The sequence below is a fragment of the Poecilia mexicana genome, unplaced genomic scaffold (genome assembly GCF_051168715.1).
Source record: "Poecilia mexicana isolate PSO_F unplaced genomic scaffold, ASM5116871v1 scaffold_7, whole genome shotgun sequence".
Taxonomy (NCBI): Eukaryota; Metazoa; Chordata; class Actinopteri; order Cyprinodontiformes; family Poeciliidae; genus Poecilia; species Poecilia mexicana.
This window is the reverse complement of record NW_028263376.1, coordinates 15,348,709-15,363,125: the sequence shown is the minus strand read 5'-3', so window position 1 is coordinate 15,363,125 and position 14,417 is coordinate 15,348,709. Positions and strand designations below refer to the sequence as shown.

General features: G+C 38.2%; 1 protein-coding gene across 2 annotated transcripts in view; it reads left to right on the top strand.

Moving 5' to 3' along the window:
* The window catches only part of plekhg5b (pleckstrin homology domain containing, family G (with RhoGef domain) member 5b), an 80,363-nt gene that overhangs the window by 37,857 nt on the left and 28,089 nt on the right, over positions 1 to 14,417 (top strand). The window lies entirely within an intron of this gene.

Sequence of the window (14,417 nt, the reverse complement as noted above, 5' to 3'; positions counted from 1 at the left end):
GCAATATTGCGACTGAGTCCTAGGTAGGCGCCATATAAGTATTAAGCCGCGTTTCAGCATTTTTCTAAAAAGCATTTTGAACATTCAAGTCCGTCACATTGACTTTCTTCCAAACTTGTTCAATCTGTGATGACACACAGTTTTCTTTTTGGCTTAGAGTTCACTGGAAAAGGAGGCGAGGTTCTTCTCTTTATTTTTTTTTGCATTGTAAAATGAATTGTGAAAGATGCTGGGGAGGCAATATTTTTCTTTGGCAAACTTTACTGCATGTTGAAACATACCTTTCTTATTGGAATGCATAGTTGCATTATATAAAAGACTCACCCGACTCGTGCTCTTCACTACACGTTGAGTGTACTTTTCTGTGATAAGAGAAAAAGTATGAAAGGTTAATGGGGATGGAGACGAAGCCTGACGCTTTGCTACACACTGGGGAAAATAGGAAATAGAGATTTGCCATGCTTTGCTGCCTCTGGCGTACCTTGGAAACTGGTAAGGCCACATGTCAAAATGTGTCTTTAAAGTTGGCTTCAGTGGAGCTGTCACCTAAACCTTATCAGATTTTGAAGTAGGTAAAGTTTATTATTTAACATTAGGCAAAATTGTTAGTGCTTCTTTTAGGCTTTCCCTGTGTTTAGTTCCATGGATCAACCTTAATCAGCTTCTGTCCCCTTACATGATGCTCCCACCACCGTGTCTCATTATGGTGATGGTTTGTTTTGTGAAATTTCAGCCCTGAATTCAGTTCTTAATCATTTGTAAACACAAAGCTTTTAATTAATAATTTACTAAAAGAAGAAGCCAAGTCTGCTTGTAAATGTATTTTTTCTTTGCTTCAAGCTATGTGACAAAGCTTTATGTATAATTATGATGGTTTAAGCATGATTGGAAAATCAAAATTTCAAATACTCCTAAAAATGTCAGAATGCAAATTCACAATGGATTTCAAATTACTAGATGATGAAACTAGTTGATGATCTGAAGTGAATGTTTTTGGCATTCTCTTCAGTGATGTGAAAATCTGTTGAAGTTTATTCTAACCATATAGCTACTCAGTTTTTTTTTTCCAATTTGTTTGTACTAGTCCAGTAATTTATACTTAAAAAAAGCCAAATAGTTACCAAGAGGACAATTTTTCAAAATTAGTGTCCAGAAAAGTAATTGCAACATATGACAAACATTTATTTTTAGTATCATTCATCATAAATGCTTACAGAAAGTTAGAAAGTTATAGGTAACTTTTGTGGGCTATTGGTTGCACTTGATTTTATTTTAGTGTATCAGAATAAAGGTGCAGAACATAAATACATACAACACTCTTCAGATTTTTATTTGGAAATCTTTGAAGCAATTTATCACCATTTTGTACATTGTATGTATTGAATTTTCAGTGCATATATGGTTGCTTGTGGCTTTAATGTGACAGTTGTGCAAAAGTTGAACTTTTGCTTACACAATAACTTTAAGAATGTTCTAGTTGTAAATTGACCCTCTTCTTCAAAATGCTTGTATGTAATCTGGGAAATAACTTCCCTCTTCAAATGTGTGTCACTGAGCAGAGGAGGATGATGTTATGAAATATTGTTTACAGTTACTGTAATCTGTCTGGTGTCCAAATCCTATAAAACAACGAGTGAGTCAGGCAGTCTGATCTGGACATTGAGTGAGTCAGAAACATTGGTCTGGGTCTGTCAGACACTTGTGGAGTTTATTTGGCTCTGTGAACGTTTTATTTGTTGCCTGTTGTTTCCAGAAACGCGTTCTAAAAATCCCCAAAAGGTCAGTTGGTTACGCAAACTTTGCCGAAGGGAGAACTCTAAACCCATAATCGACCTTCGCCGTAAACATCCAGCAGAGTTTACATACAGACTTCCTGCCGTAACCTGGATCTGTTGTAGCTTCCTTATCTGTGGACGCAGTCGGTGTTTCTCCAGCAGATTGTGACCATTATGGCTTTTGGTTTTATCTCAAGTGGCTTTGATAAACGGATTAAACTGCTGATTGACCGTACCATAAACCTCATACCTGAACAGCGGTTGTCTAACATCAACTTGGCAACCGTTTCTAGGATCAACAATATCTTATGAAGATGTGATAAAAGCAGTTCTCTGAACGGCAAATGCCAGAGGCTGATAAGATCTGTTTTTTATCTTTTTTAGTGATAGCTGCAAATGTCATCCTGCGCGGTTGGAAATAATGCACATTGTGGAGAAGTATTAGGTTTTGGGTTTAAAACTGATTAAACATCAATTAACCAGTTTTTTTTGTCTTAATAATGCTTATAATCTTTTGAAAATCATCTCCACCACCACTGCTTATTGGTTTTTGCTTTGCAATACATAAGGAAGAGGCCTTATTTATTGCAATTTGAATAACATTGTTTGAAAACCAATACAGCACTCCCACTTAATCTCATTCGAGGACAAAATTGGTTACAACTTATTTTTTATTGTAATTATCTCACTCTAAACAAATAATAAATATTCAATGTTTCATGCACCCAATTCCAGAGTTTTCATGGAATGTAACTTGGAAAAGTTTTGCACCCAAAAGTTTTCGGAAAAGTTGCCTATTCACGAATTTCTTTGTATAGCATGTAAAATAATTGAAAAATAGCTGAGGAGCTAACATACCTAGGCACAGTGATACTTGACACACTTAATGGCTGGCCTTTGCAAACCAACCAATCCAGGTGCACCATTTATTTTACTTTCTTACTGGCTGTACCCCCAAAAGTGAGATTAAGGCCTGTTTCCATTGTGCTTAATAACATGTATTAAGGTATATTTTGTGCTTGAACTATTAAAATACATTTATAGACATTTTTAGTGGGGACTCAAATATTTACAGTTTGTGCTCCATAACTTTCATAAATATAGGGAGTCCACTATAAAATGCAAGTGAAACAGTTTTATGATATTTGACTATATAGTTGCTTGGGGTGAGTGTTTGATTACGGAGACCTATTTCCCTTGAAACAAAATTTTCAAGTGAATGAATCATTCAGGTATGGAAGACTGCTGTTTTAACAAGCCTGGAAATGGTTTCACGAAAATTGCTGCACATCTGTGGTCCATAGCAAGGCTTAAAACGCTTAAAACGGCTGCAACCGTGAGTCAAGACTGAGCAAAGACCTAATTCATCTTACCGTCTCATAAGATTAGGAGGATGGGAAGAAACCTAAAACAATCTCTACTTTACAACTGCATCAGATGTGTCGGTGTGAGACTATTCCACTGCATTAAGGATCAATTTAACATGTGAATTTATTTTCATGTTCCCTAGAAAGTACTATTTTTTTTTTTTAAAGCAGTTTCATCAAAACGCAGTTGACTCAACCCAAGCATGAGAAAAACATATATTTTGCATATGAATAAGCATCCTTGAGGCAGTATAAAGCCATAAAATAAATCCAATGAAGTACTTCTCTAATATTACCCTTCAATTCCGAGCCGGTGGCAAATGCGGATGCACACTCAGTCCACACCTGCCTTCTTCACTCTTCAGCTTTAACCCAGTCTGGTGCAGTTTGTATTCATATCGATAATAAATCTCCTTCTACTCCATTTCATGCTACGAAGCTCCGTCTGTCACATTTACAGATATTAATTTCCTCGAGGCTTCAATAAAAGTATTGCACAATCCAGCCTTGTTGAATTGACTCACTGAATGCTCAGATTTTACCAGATATAAAAAGTCATTACTTGGCTTTGCTCCACACGAACAGAGCGAGCTTATCGAATTCCTGATCTTTAAATCCAGGCACTCCAGAGTTTACGGGTCACTTGGAATGACTTTCTCAATTAGTCAGTGACTCAGCCAAGCTGCACTGCAAGTTTTGTTGAATTAATACTTGAAAATAAGGGTCATCCTCCATTTGGGATTGATGCTGGTCATTTCACCTCTTGGCTCTTTTACACTTTTGTAGTTTTGGTGCTAATTTCCCAAATCTATGAAACATGGCTCCAAATTATTCACACGATTCACCTGGTTGTAAAGTTTTCCTTTGGGCGTATGTAAGATTCGATGATACAGGAAAAAAATTGTGGCTTGGGAAGTGAAACCACTTGGACTCGATTCTTCTCGACATACTATTGGCTAGTACTAACCAATCATGGATCGACATTCATTTCCTTGGCTCTGATTGGCTGAATCCCCAAGTTGGAGATGACTGTGGATGTAGTCATAATTTCTGGGGGTCCACTTTCTGATTAATTGTATAAATTATATCTAAATTGTATAATTTAGATTAATTAATTGTATAAATTATATCTAAATTGTATAATTTAGATTAATTAATTGTATAAATTATATCTAAATTATAAATTATATCTAACCTAAAAGAGGTTACAAATGGTTATTTTTTCTTTTTACAGGCCATAATTGGTCTAAAGAGGCAGAAAGCCCAAACATGAATTGAAGCCAAAATAAATAGAAGCATTGTGCTAAACAAATTCACAGGACAATGATATATAAATCAATAAAACCATTTATCTCCAGAATTTGTGAATATTTGAATTAAAGAAAAAACAAAATAAGAGTACATTGACATACTTTTACAAAAGGCACGGATTGACCCAGAGTCACCGAAGACCACCGTTTCTATTTGATGTTTGCTTTCAAGTGATTATTCTCAGGAAATTTTTGCCACTTTCTTTTTACAGTTGTGCCTAATATATGTCTCAGAAATGCACACTCTCCTCACACACACACGCGCGCACACACGTGTGTGTGTGTGTGTCACATACAACTTTTCCAGGAGGTATGAACCACAACAAGTGCCTCTGTTTGAGTGAAGCCATATGTACTGTACTGTAGAGCAGAGGGGGCGAGTCTGTTAATCTAGAACAGACCTACAGACGGGAAGGCAGTGCAGTTGCATAAGGTCCGCAGTAAAACCCAGGGCCTGGCTCTCTTCCTCCTGCATCCCCGCTCAGCCAGAGGACACATGGCAGGAGAAGAAAGCAGGCGAGTGGGCTCTTCAACAGATGCATTGTTTATTTACTGAAAAAATAAATCAGACATGGACAAGGCGTGTCCCCTCACTTTAATCTCCTGCAGTCTTCCTCTGCACTGTTTTCAATCCCACCTACCAGGCAACAGCTAATGGCAGCTCTTTGTAAAGTTTAGGAAACTGGGCTCCGTCCAGCATACATGGGGGAGGCACCTTGGGGGTCGTGTGCTCTTCTCCCAAGAGGACAATGAAAAGTAGTTCGTTGGAAAAGGGCAGCATAAGAGTCCTTCTCCAGATTCCCCTTACAAGCATTTCCCTCCCTTCTTTTTTTCCTCTGGCAATCCATCACGTTTAATACGGAAGCTGATGTTGTATATTTAGTTAGCAATTAAGAGCCTGAAGGAAAAGCTGCATTTTGGACGGTGGATTTTAAGGATAGACAACATGCCTCTGCTGGGAAAAGTGTGTGGACTCATTCACCAATATTAGTTGTGTAGAGATGCTGTTTTCTAAAATCATTTGACTGATCTCTGGCAGGTGAATCAGGAATTTGATTAGTTGCTGGAATCTTCTTTACAGAAACCATCTGGAAAGAGGCAAACACCTTCAAAGAAATACCAAATAGGTCATTGGATGAAGCATCTATCAAAAGCTCAAGCAGACTTATGAACTGCTACTTCACCTTAAACCTCAGCGACTATACGGTTAATAAAACTTTTACTCCAGATGGTCAAAATCAATTTGACCAATATTAAAAAAACAAACAAACTAATTCTACTTTTTCAATTAATGGATTTCAGCAAAACATTTTTTTTCCCAGATTTTATCAAGTATGATGGACATTTTGGAAAACTTTTTTTTCATACAATTTCTTTTTAATGACCTTTTAAAACACCTTGAACTCAGCACAACTTTTTGACTTGGTGCTGCAGGGTAGAATTGTTCAGCAAAAAACTTTGTGAAAACAAAGCCCGTATGTGAGGATGAGATAATGATGTGAGCTGATTGCTGTTTATTTTTTCAGTTCTAACACCTGCAAATCTTCATTGGTTGGTGTTTGCAAGTTGTCTGCACAAAGGATCTGACCCAAAAAACCATCCAGACCACAGAAAAGCTGCTCGGTGCCGTCGCCAGATGCATCAGCTGGGCAAAAATTGAAATCTCAAACGAGTCGGACTTTACTAATAGACATTATTATGCGAGTTTGAGTAATAAATGCACAGACTGACAAAAAGTGAAGAAACCACAAGATATGTGGTACATGCAGTATAAAGATTGGTTTTTAAGTGATTTAATTTGCAACAAGCAGAAAGCATAAATTTAGGCATCAGAAGAGAACTCTGCACTTGACTGAGACCTGGTCTGGCTATTTCAAATATGTACATTTTCCTTCTTTTTGAAGTTTACTGGTAATGGAGTGAGAAAGTGAACCAGACACAGGAAAAAATATAAAAATGACTCTAGCGTTGTCATATTTTCTTTAAAAACACTACCGTGTCATGCACAAAGTGGACAATGTGTTAAAACTTTTCTTTCTTTTTTTCTTCACCAAATCGACTTGCATGTGGGGAGGAGTTGCAGCAAAGGTTCTCAATTTTATAAAATCTCTTTGTTGCATGCATCCTGGTGTTCATTTCATGCCATTATCTAGTAGGTTTGGCATAGAGGTATCATAGCAGCACTAAGTACGTGAGGAACCAGAATAAAGTGCGTCTTGCCACACTGTGTTGTAATGAGCCCACCATCTCCGTTTGGATGGTATTATGGCTCTATAATCCTTAGTGCAACGCACACAAATTCACGTACACATTAGTTTAAAATGCAGATCCATGCCTTGGTTTTTATTTATCTGGGTTTTATTTAATTGAAAAAAGCATAATTTTCCTTCCATTTGAACTTACTCTTTGTTGGTATATCACATAAAATCCTATGAAATATGTGGTTTTAATGTGATAAAATGTTGAACCTCTAAATTGGCTATAATTTTTTCATCCAGGTTCTGCACACCGCACCCTTAATGGTACGATATTTCATTTTAAGTATGGGTTTCACATCAAAATAACCTACTTACCTGAAAGTGCAGCGTGTGAAACAACGAGGTTTAAGCAACATTTCTTAACTCGTTATTGCATGACGCATCTGATTATATTTGTGAGGCATTAAACGTGTAACGTTGCATTTAGCTCAAGTCCATCTGGTTTTAATGGTACAGTGATGTTAGAAAACTTTGACTAGATTTATGGAAGAAAAGATTAGGCAAGTGCTGAGACTTATTTTCATTCATACTTTGCTTTTTGACATTGGATAATTGAAGTTTCGGCTTTCGAAGATTTAAAAGAAAGCACGAGGTATGATGGTTAATGACGCACATACATCTGGAGGGTTCTCTGTTCTCCATGAGAATTCAAAATGCTTAAAGTGTTACTCATGTTCTCTGAATTGTATTTGAGTGATCTAGGTTTAGACAAAAGTCACTGCATCAGTGTATTTGACCATGAAAATGAGACAGCAGTTGTCTCCTGTAGACTATGAACCGCTGATGAGGTGGCGGTGCGTCTGAGTTTAGGCTTTTCTGATTAGTTTGACTTTCAGTCTGCGTGAGCTGGTCTGACCAAAGTCTGTCTGGATGTTGCACCGACTTACCCGCAAGTCGCTGTTTAAACAAGACCGTGCATGACTCTTGCTGCTCTAACGCTAACCAATCGTTTGCGGGTGTGTGGGTGTGTGTTTTATTGGAATTCATTGGAGTGTTTTCTAACCTTGTTTGCATGAACTGAGTAGGGGGGGTAAAAAGACCGCAAGCTTGTAATAAGGAAAAAATGACAGAGGAGCCCATTCCATCAGCTCTTCATGTCTAATGAGCTGAGAAGTTCACACTGTGATAACTAGCAACGACCGTCACATAGGTGACGATTCGCATGTTGGGACAGGAACTGAAATCATCTTTTTTTTTTTTTTTGACTCAAAGTGTTGATGAGCAACATTAATGTTGGCCCATGCAATTAAACACACTGCCTGGATTGTGTCTGCAGTGAGAGCTTTCAGAGATTAGGCCCCATGTTTATGTGTCTATGTGGACGTGAGCTTGGAGATGGTTGCTTAAAACAATGACAGAGATGTGACTTTGCTCTGTGGGTGTGGGCAGCATGTGTGTTTTGAAGCAGAGGTGCAATGCATGGCAGGTCATGTTTCCACAGATAAGGGTTTCTTTTTTTTTGTTGACCTTTTGCTCCATGTTTTTCTGCCTGATTCTGTTACTCTCTCACCTCCAGCCTGAATCAGCAGTGCTGACAAGAGAGGAGAGGTGATTTTAATCAACAATGACTAAACATTGTTTGTTAAAAAAGACCGTAACTGAAATGTTTACTAAATACTTTAAGCTTTCTGTACTCCATATAATTTCCAACAGTCAGGCTATGTGGGATGTAGTTAAGCACATGTTTACCCAATCAAATCTTATGCTTAAAAGGTTTGACCTACTTAAAGTAAAGCCTATTTTTAAGAACACATGAATATACAGCTTTAATTCACTTTTGGATATAATATCAGTCTAGTGGAGCTTAGTCATAGTGATAATTTAAATATATTCTAATTTTATCACATCTAAAATATCTATAAATGTAGAACTATTTCACTGTCTGTTTTGTTTGTTATAGTCTAGAAACTTTGTTTCTCATCTGCCCTTGAATTTAGTTAGATTGCTGTATGATATATTGGCTTTTGGTATCTTTAACTTACCAAACGTTAAACAGGTTTGCTGTCAAACAGGTTCTGTGTAGGTGTGCAGATCTGATAGAAATCAGATCGGGGTGCACGGCCAAGATAGTATAGTTAATCACACTTTATTCATGATTTACCAAGGTGGATATTTATATTTGTACATGGGGCCAGAGTGGTTCAAAAAGCTTTTTCCATTCATAAATTAGTCATTTGTAAATATTTTAACAGCAATTTATGGACAACTGTGTAAGGATTAATAACTTTAAAAGTTAATCATTGTTGATAGCAGCACTTCCCTTAAAAAGTAATACAGAAAAAAACTGTACTCAAAGTCCAAATGTGAATAAACCTGAATGTAGATTTTTTATTTTTTGATTATCTACCAGGGAACATCACTCTTCTTTTATTAGATCTAGACAGTGTTATCTGTTTCCCACAGCATTTACTAAAAAAAGAAGGGAAAGAAAAAAAAATGGCTGAGAAAGCAATTTCTCAATAAGCTCGTCATCAAGCTCGTCAAGCTAATTTCAGAAATAGAACCTCATGACTTGATGCGTTGCTGGAAACAAATTGTAAATTTCTAAAAATAACATTTACTAATAAATGTAGCTTTTATCAAGTTATGGTTTTGTTGCACTTTAATCACCCCTTAAGAATAAGTGACAGCTTGAAGTGTAATAAGGCAGTAATAGAAGTGAAAGATCTGCGGCCATCAAGGAGGCATCTTAGTCCTTAAATACAATAACTCATTCTTAAGATACTTTAGTAGTTGAATTTTGGATCTAAATGGCAAAATGTTTTTTTTTTTTTGCACAGACTTACAGATGTTGCATGAATAAATGATTGAAGTGCACACAGGTAGTGTTACCCCTTACGGTGCTGTAAATACTTTAGTACAGGTGTCTGGGTAGCAGGTGTGTGATGCGACTCTGTCCAGGGTGGCATCTCACAAGCGAAGGTAATAAACCCACTCTGAAATGTATGTATGTGATTTGTATCCCAACCACATTTCCTAATGCTTATTTGTATCTTTATATGTCTAAGATAGGAAAATGTATATATCTATACAGTACTGGTAAATATCGATTGTTGTCAATAACAGAATATTGTTATAAACTAAAATTTTCACATCGGTGCATCTTATATTTAATTCTCTATTGTGCAAATATGTACTTATGCAGTGAACCTACTGGGTCTAGGGACAACCATGAATATGTAAAATCTGCAAATACTTGAGACCCCCTCTAAAAATCCCCATAACTATCTATTTTAATCGTTGAAACATCAAATGCACCTTAATGCATTTTCTTTTGAATATTTTAAATCTACACCATGAAAACATCTGAGTAGGCAGATTTTCTGACTTTCTTCATCGTTGGTGTGGTCTGTCTTGACTGACTTGACCCCTCAAGACGTGTGAAAACATAAAAACCACCCAACTTCATGGGTTGGATGGATTATAACTCTTCCAAAAGTCTGTAATGTTTTCTAAAGTGTTCATTAGACATTGTCTCTAATGACGAATTGAGTATTTTGCTTTATTTCGGCAAACTCTCCTGCTCTTGGGGAAGTGAGTCTTTTAAGTCAGCCATAAAAGATGTCAGTGCACCCCAGATTTATGGACTTTTTGCAGGGAAAGAAATCGGAAGAAAGGAGTCAGTTATTTTTTCTTATCTCCGAGAAGATGCATTCCTTAAGAAATCAACCTCAGTGGGTCTCATACCTTCTTCTGTCATGATGCACACTCATTCTGTTGTGTGTGCCATTACATAAGTGCTAGGTGAACTCTGGCAGGACGTGCTGTTCCAGAGAAGCCTGAGTGAGCTCAGAGGAAGTTCAGTCAAACCACAAACAGAAAACTAGAGTGCTTTTTCTGGAAAAAAAAAAAAGGTCGGTAAGAGCATGACGGAGCACATTCTCTTTAAATCCCGTCATCTCTTGACATTATGTCGGTGAAAGTTTAAATTTATATGTAGCCCTTTTGTAGATCTGAAGACTTCCTGGCAACGAACTTAAAAGCTTGTGAGGAGGTGACAACCTGCACAAACTCGCCTCGGATTGTCCTCTTTAGCCAAAGATCTGATGGCTGTGAGGAAACTGCTGCCAAATTTCACTGCTTGACTGATTTTTAAACCATCAGTGGTCATGAATCTAAGTGATTCTTTGAATCTCAACTTGATCTAACCGTTGGTGTAAGCATCCATTAGTTTGCACCATAAAGAGACCAAACTCTGAGCAGAGTGCTTGGTGTGCTTATGGAAAGATTAGTTTTGATTGAGTAATTTTGATTCACCACAATAGACTCATCTCCTTTCAAACAGGTCAAGCTTTATCACATCCGCTGCTTCAGGGTGATGCAGCCTTTCTGTCTGTTCTCCTCTGTGTGTGTCTGTGTGTTAAATGGGCATGCCTGTAGGATGTGTTAAAGCAGGAGTTCATAAGTCAGGTGCCACGTGGCGGTGGACGTGCTAAGCCAAGATGAGAGCTATGGTGGCACCACTTGTGTGTGTGTGTGTGTTCTCAGCTGTTTCGAGAGAGGATGTATGTGTGTGTCCACTAATCCAGGGAGATCCAAGAGCTGGCACGCAAAGGGATACACAGACTACACAATCGCATGATGTGTGTTTGTTTCATGCACACTCAGCCCCTCACAGTGCCAGCTGTCCTCCATGTCTCACTGTAACTCTGTAAAACCTCAACATCTTGACAAGTATTTATGGTCGAGTTTCTAGTGCAGTTATCACAATACACTTAAAATGAGACAAAACTAACTCGCAGGTAACTTTTTGACAAGATATAGGAGCTTGTTTTAAGTCAATAACTCATTAATATTGATAAAAAGTACCTGTTTCACTGGCAGATTTAACTTGTAAGAAGACATTTTGTCCACATTGTAAGTGGAAGAAATTTCCCAGTGGAAATGGTACCTTTGATCAGTATTCAAGAATTGCTGACTAAAAACTTGTATCTTGCAAAAAAGTTACTTCTAAGTTAGTTTTGTCCTATTTCAAGTATACCAAGATATTTGCACTGGAGACTAGACAAAAGTAGTTGGTATAATTTTGTGTTTTTGTGTCCATTTTGGGATTCTATCTTTAACAATTTAGCCAGAATTCTTTATAGTAGATGTGACTCAGAGGCCTACAGTGAACAGTTGACAATCATTTGTACAAAAAGATGTTTATTAAAAAGATTCAAATTGTATGATTTGTACATACTCCACAAATTACAGGATCAGCGAGGAACGCCAGGTCTCCAGCTCATTCAAGGCGATCCCTGCAGGTCCTGTCCTGATCATCTCAGCTGCTTGTTTCCAGAATCTTGTTCCTTTAGACATAATCGGTATGTCATGTTCCATGTAATTGTTTATCATCTCCTCCACCATCCTGACATCACATGTGAGTTAGAGATACCTGAACTTTTCTACTTGAGACAGAGACTCACTCCGTTTCCAGAGGGAGTGGTTGACCTTTTTCTGGCAGAAAATCATGACCTCAGGGTTGAAGGAGTTGACTGTCAGCCCTGCCATGTCAATACAAGAGTGTGAACCAATCTAGTTCATGATGTCTTGCTTTGGTAGTACCAAGAACCAGACCACTCTTAAGAATAAGCCAGCTGCCCCATACTCCTACAACACCCCACCCACAAAATACCTCTAGAGATGTGGACACAAGCCTCCTCCTGATCTAGAAAACACATGTAGACCACTAAACAAAGTTCTCAGTAGGCCAGGCTCACTATTGGGACAAAGGCCACTCTGCTCTTAACTTTTTTTCCCATCATACAATTTTTCTAACCCTGGTTGCATAAAAGGTTTTTATACATGACCTGCATCCAATCGTCAAGCTCGGCTGTCTGATCTCTATAACAATCCTGGCTTTAATGGACCTTACCAGTGGTTTAATTCTTGGGAACTTTTGATTCCCTCCTTTTTTTAGAATTCCCAAAATAACATAACCCTTTCCAGGGATTTAAACCACGGATCTGCATATGCACAGTTTTAAAAGGATAGGAATGTTCAGTATTTGAAACACTAAAACCCAGCACTGACAGAAGAATCTTTCAGAGATTTTAGTAAGTCTTTTTCCTGCTTTGAACTCTTGAATTTGGCTAAAATCTTCTTTTTCCTCAGCTGCTTGAGTCATGGCAGGAATGCGAACCCCTCAGTGCGGTGCTATGGAGAGCTCACCTATCTGTGTACACTCTTTTTAGACTGCCGTTTGATTCGCTCACCTTTCTCTGCCCTTCTCGCTCTGTCTGATGGGGAAACTCACTAAAAGAATCGCGGTTTTGATGAAACATCAGGAGATGTTGTAACAGACGTCTACGTTTTGATCCTTGGGAGATGGTCTGACATCAGTGAGTCAGTGGCAGGAGAGACGCCCAAGTCATTTTTACCTGCAATTTGCTGCAGTAGTTTAGTAAAAAAAGTAATGAGCCGGACATAGTTGGTACTTAATATGTAGCATTTTCAGAACTGATGGAGACGATAGACAAAAATCTGGGAATGAATGAGTGAGAATAACAAACTGCATGGTTTCATGTTGACCTCTCCTTAGTTTTAGTCTGAGTCAGGGCTTCTTCTCAGAGTGTGATCTATTCTTGCTTTAAAGCTTGACAGTGGCTTGACCTGGGTGCAGTGACCTTGGGTGTAGGGGAGGAAGTGAGGAGTCTGTGCTGCAGGAAAAGACTCTGGCTCGTGCAACTCAGAGCGGGGCTTTAATCTCTGCTGGACCGCCAGAAGGCTTCGACAGTGTGCAGGCCCCAATTAGGTTGCTCGATTGAGCTAGAGGATTTGTACTTCCTCTGGTCTTTTTTTGAGGGTGGATTCACACTTTCACACTCTCAGCCTTGTTTATAACATCAGCTCATTTGCCTAGAAAGTCCAGTTTGTTTGGGAGGTGTGAATGTGTAATCAAACATTGATGTGGACCAAAACAAAATGAACTCTGGTCCATCTAAAAATGTGGATGCAAGTGAACCGTAGACTGCTCCAAAGCAGGAAGTAGACCATAGACCAGGGAATTCTGGGTAAATATAACCAGAACAAACTTGCTAGTTTGTGGAAGAAGTAAGTCTTTTACCAACGAAAAAAGAGAAATCCTGCAACCAGTAAAATCTGCCTCTTCATTTTTGATAAAATTCTGTGAAAAAGGAAGTTGCTCTCATGTCTTCAGTGATTCTTGTGCAGTGTCACCACAGACACCACAGATGGAAATAATTTTTAAAGGGTTATTTCATTTGACATAGTGCTGTGAAAACAAACCGCACCAACTGATGATGTTGCATCACAATCACAAATGTTGCAATTTTGGTTCCCAATCACAGTCTACTGGACTATCAGGTGTGAAAACACCCTTAGACTGTCTTCAACTTGGACTCACCCAAACTTAACCTCATCTTTCATGAGGTTAAGTTTCTTTCATGACTTGGTCATTTTTTCTCCCCAATTGACCTGGTGATGCATTAAAAGCTGCCAATAACCTGATGTGATGCACACAGTCTTTCAATGAGGGCATATTTCTCTTGAGACAAGTGAGTAATGCTTGTATGATTAGCATGTACCTCTTTTTGCTTTCATGAGGGCTACACTCCCTGTTTAATGCTCCAAAATTTGCTGTACACACACACACACACACACACACACACACACACCCACGCATACACACACAGTTTGCACAGACACACACTACTCCTCCGAGCACAAGGAAACAATGTCAGGAAGTACATTAGCAGGACCTCC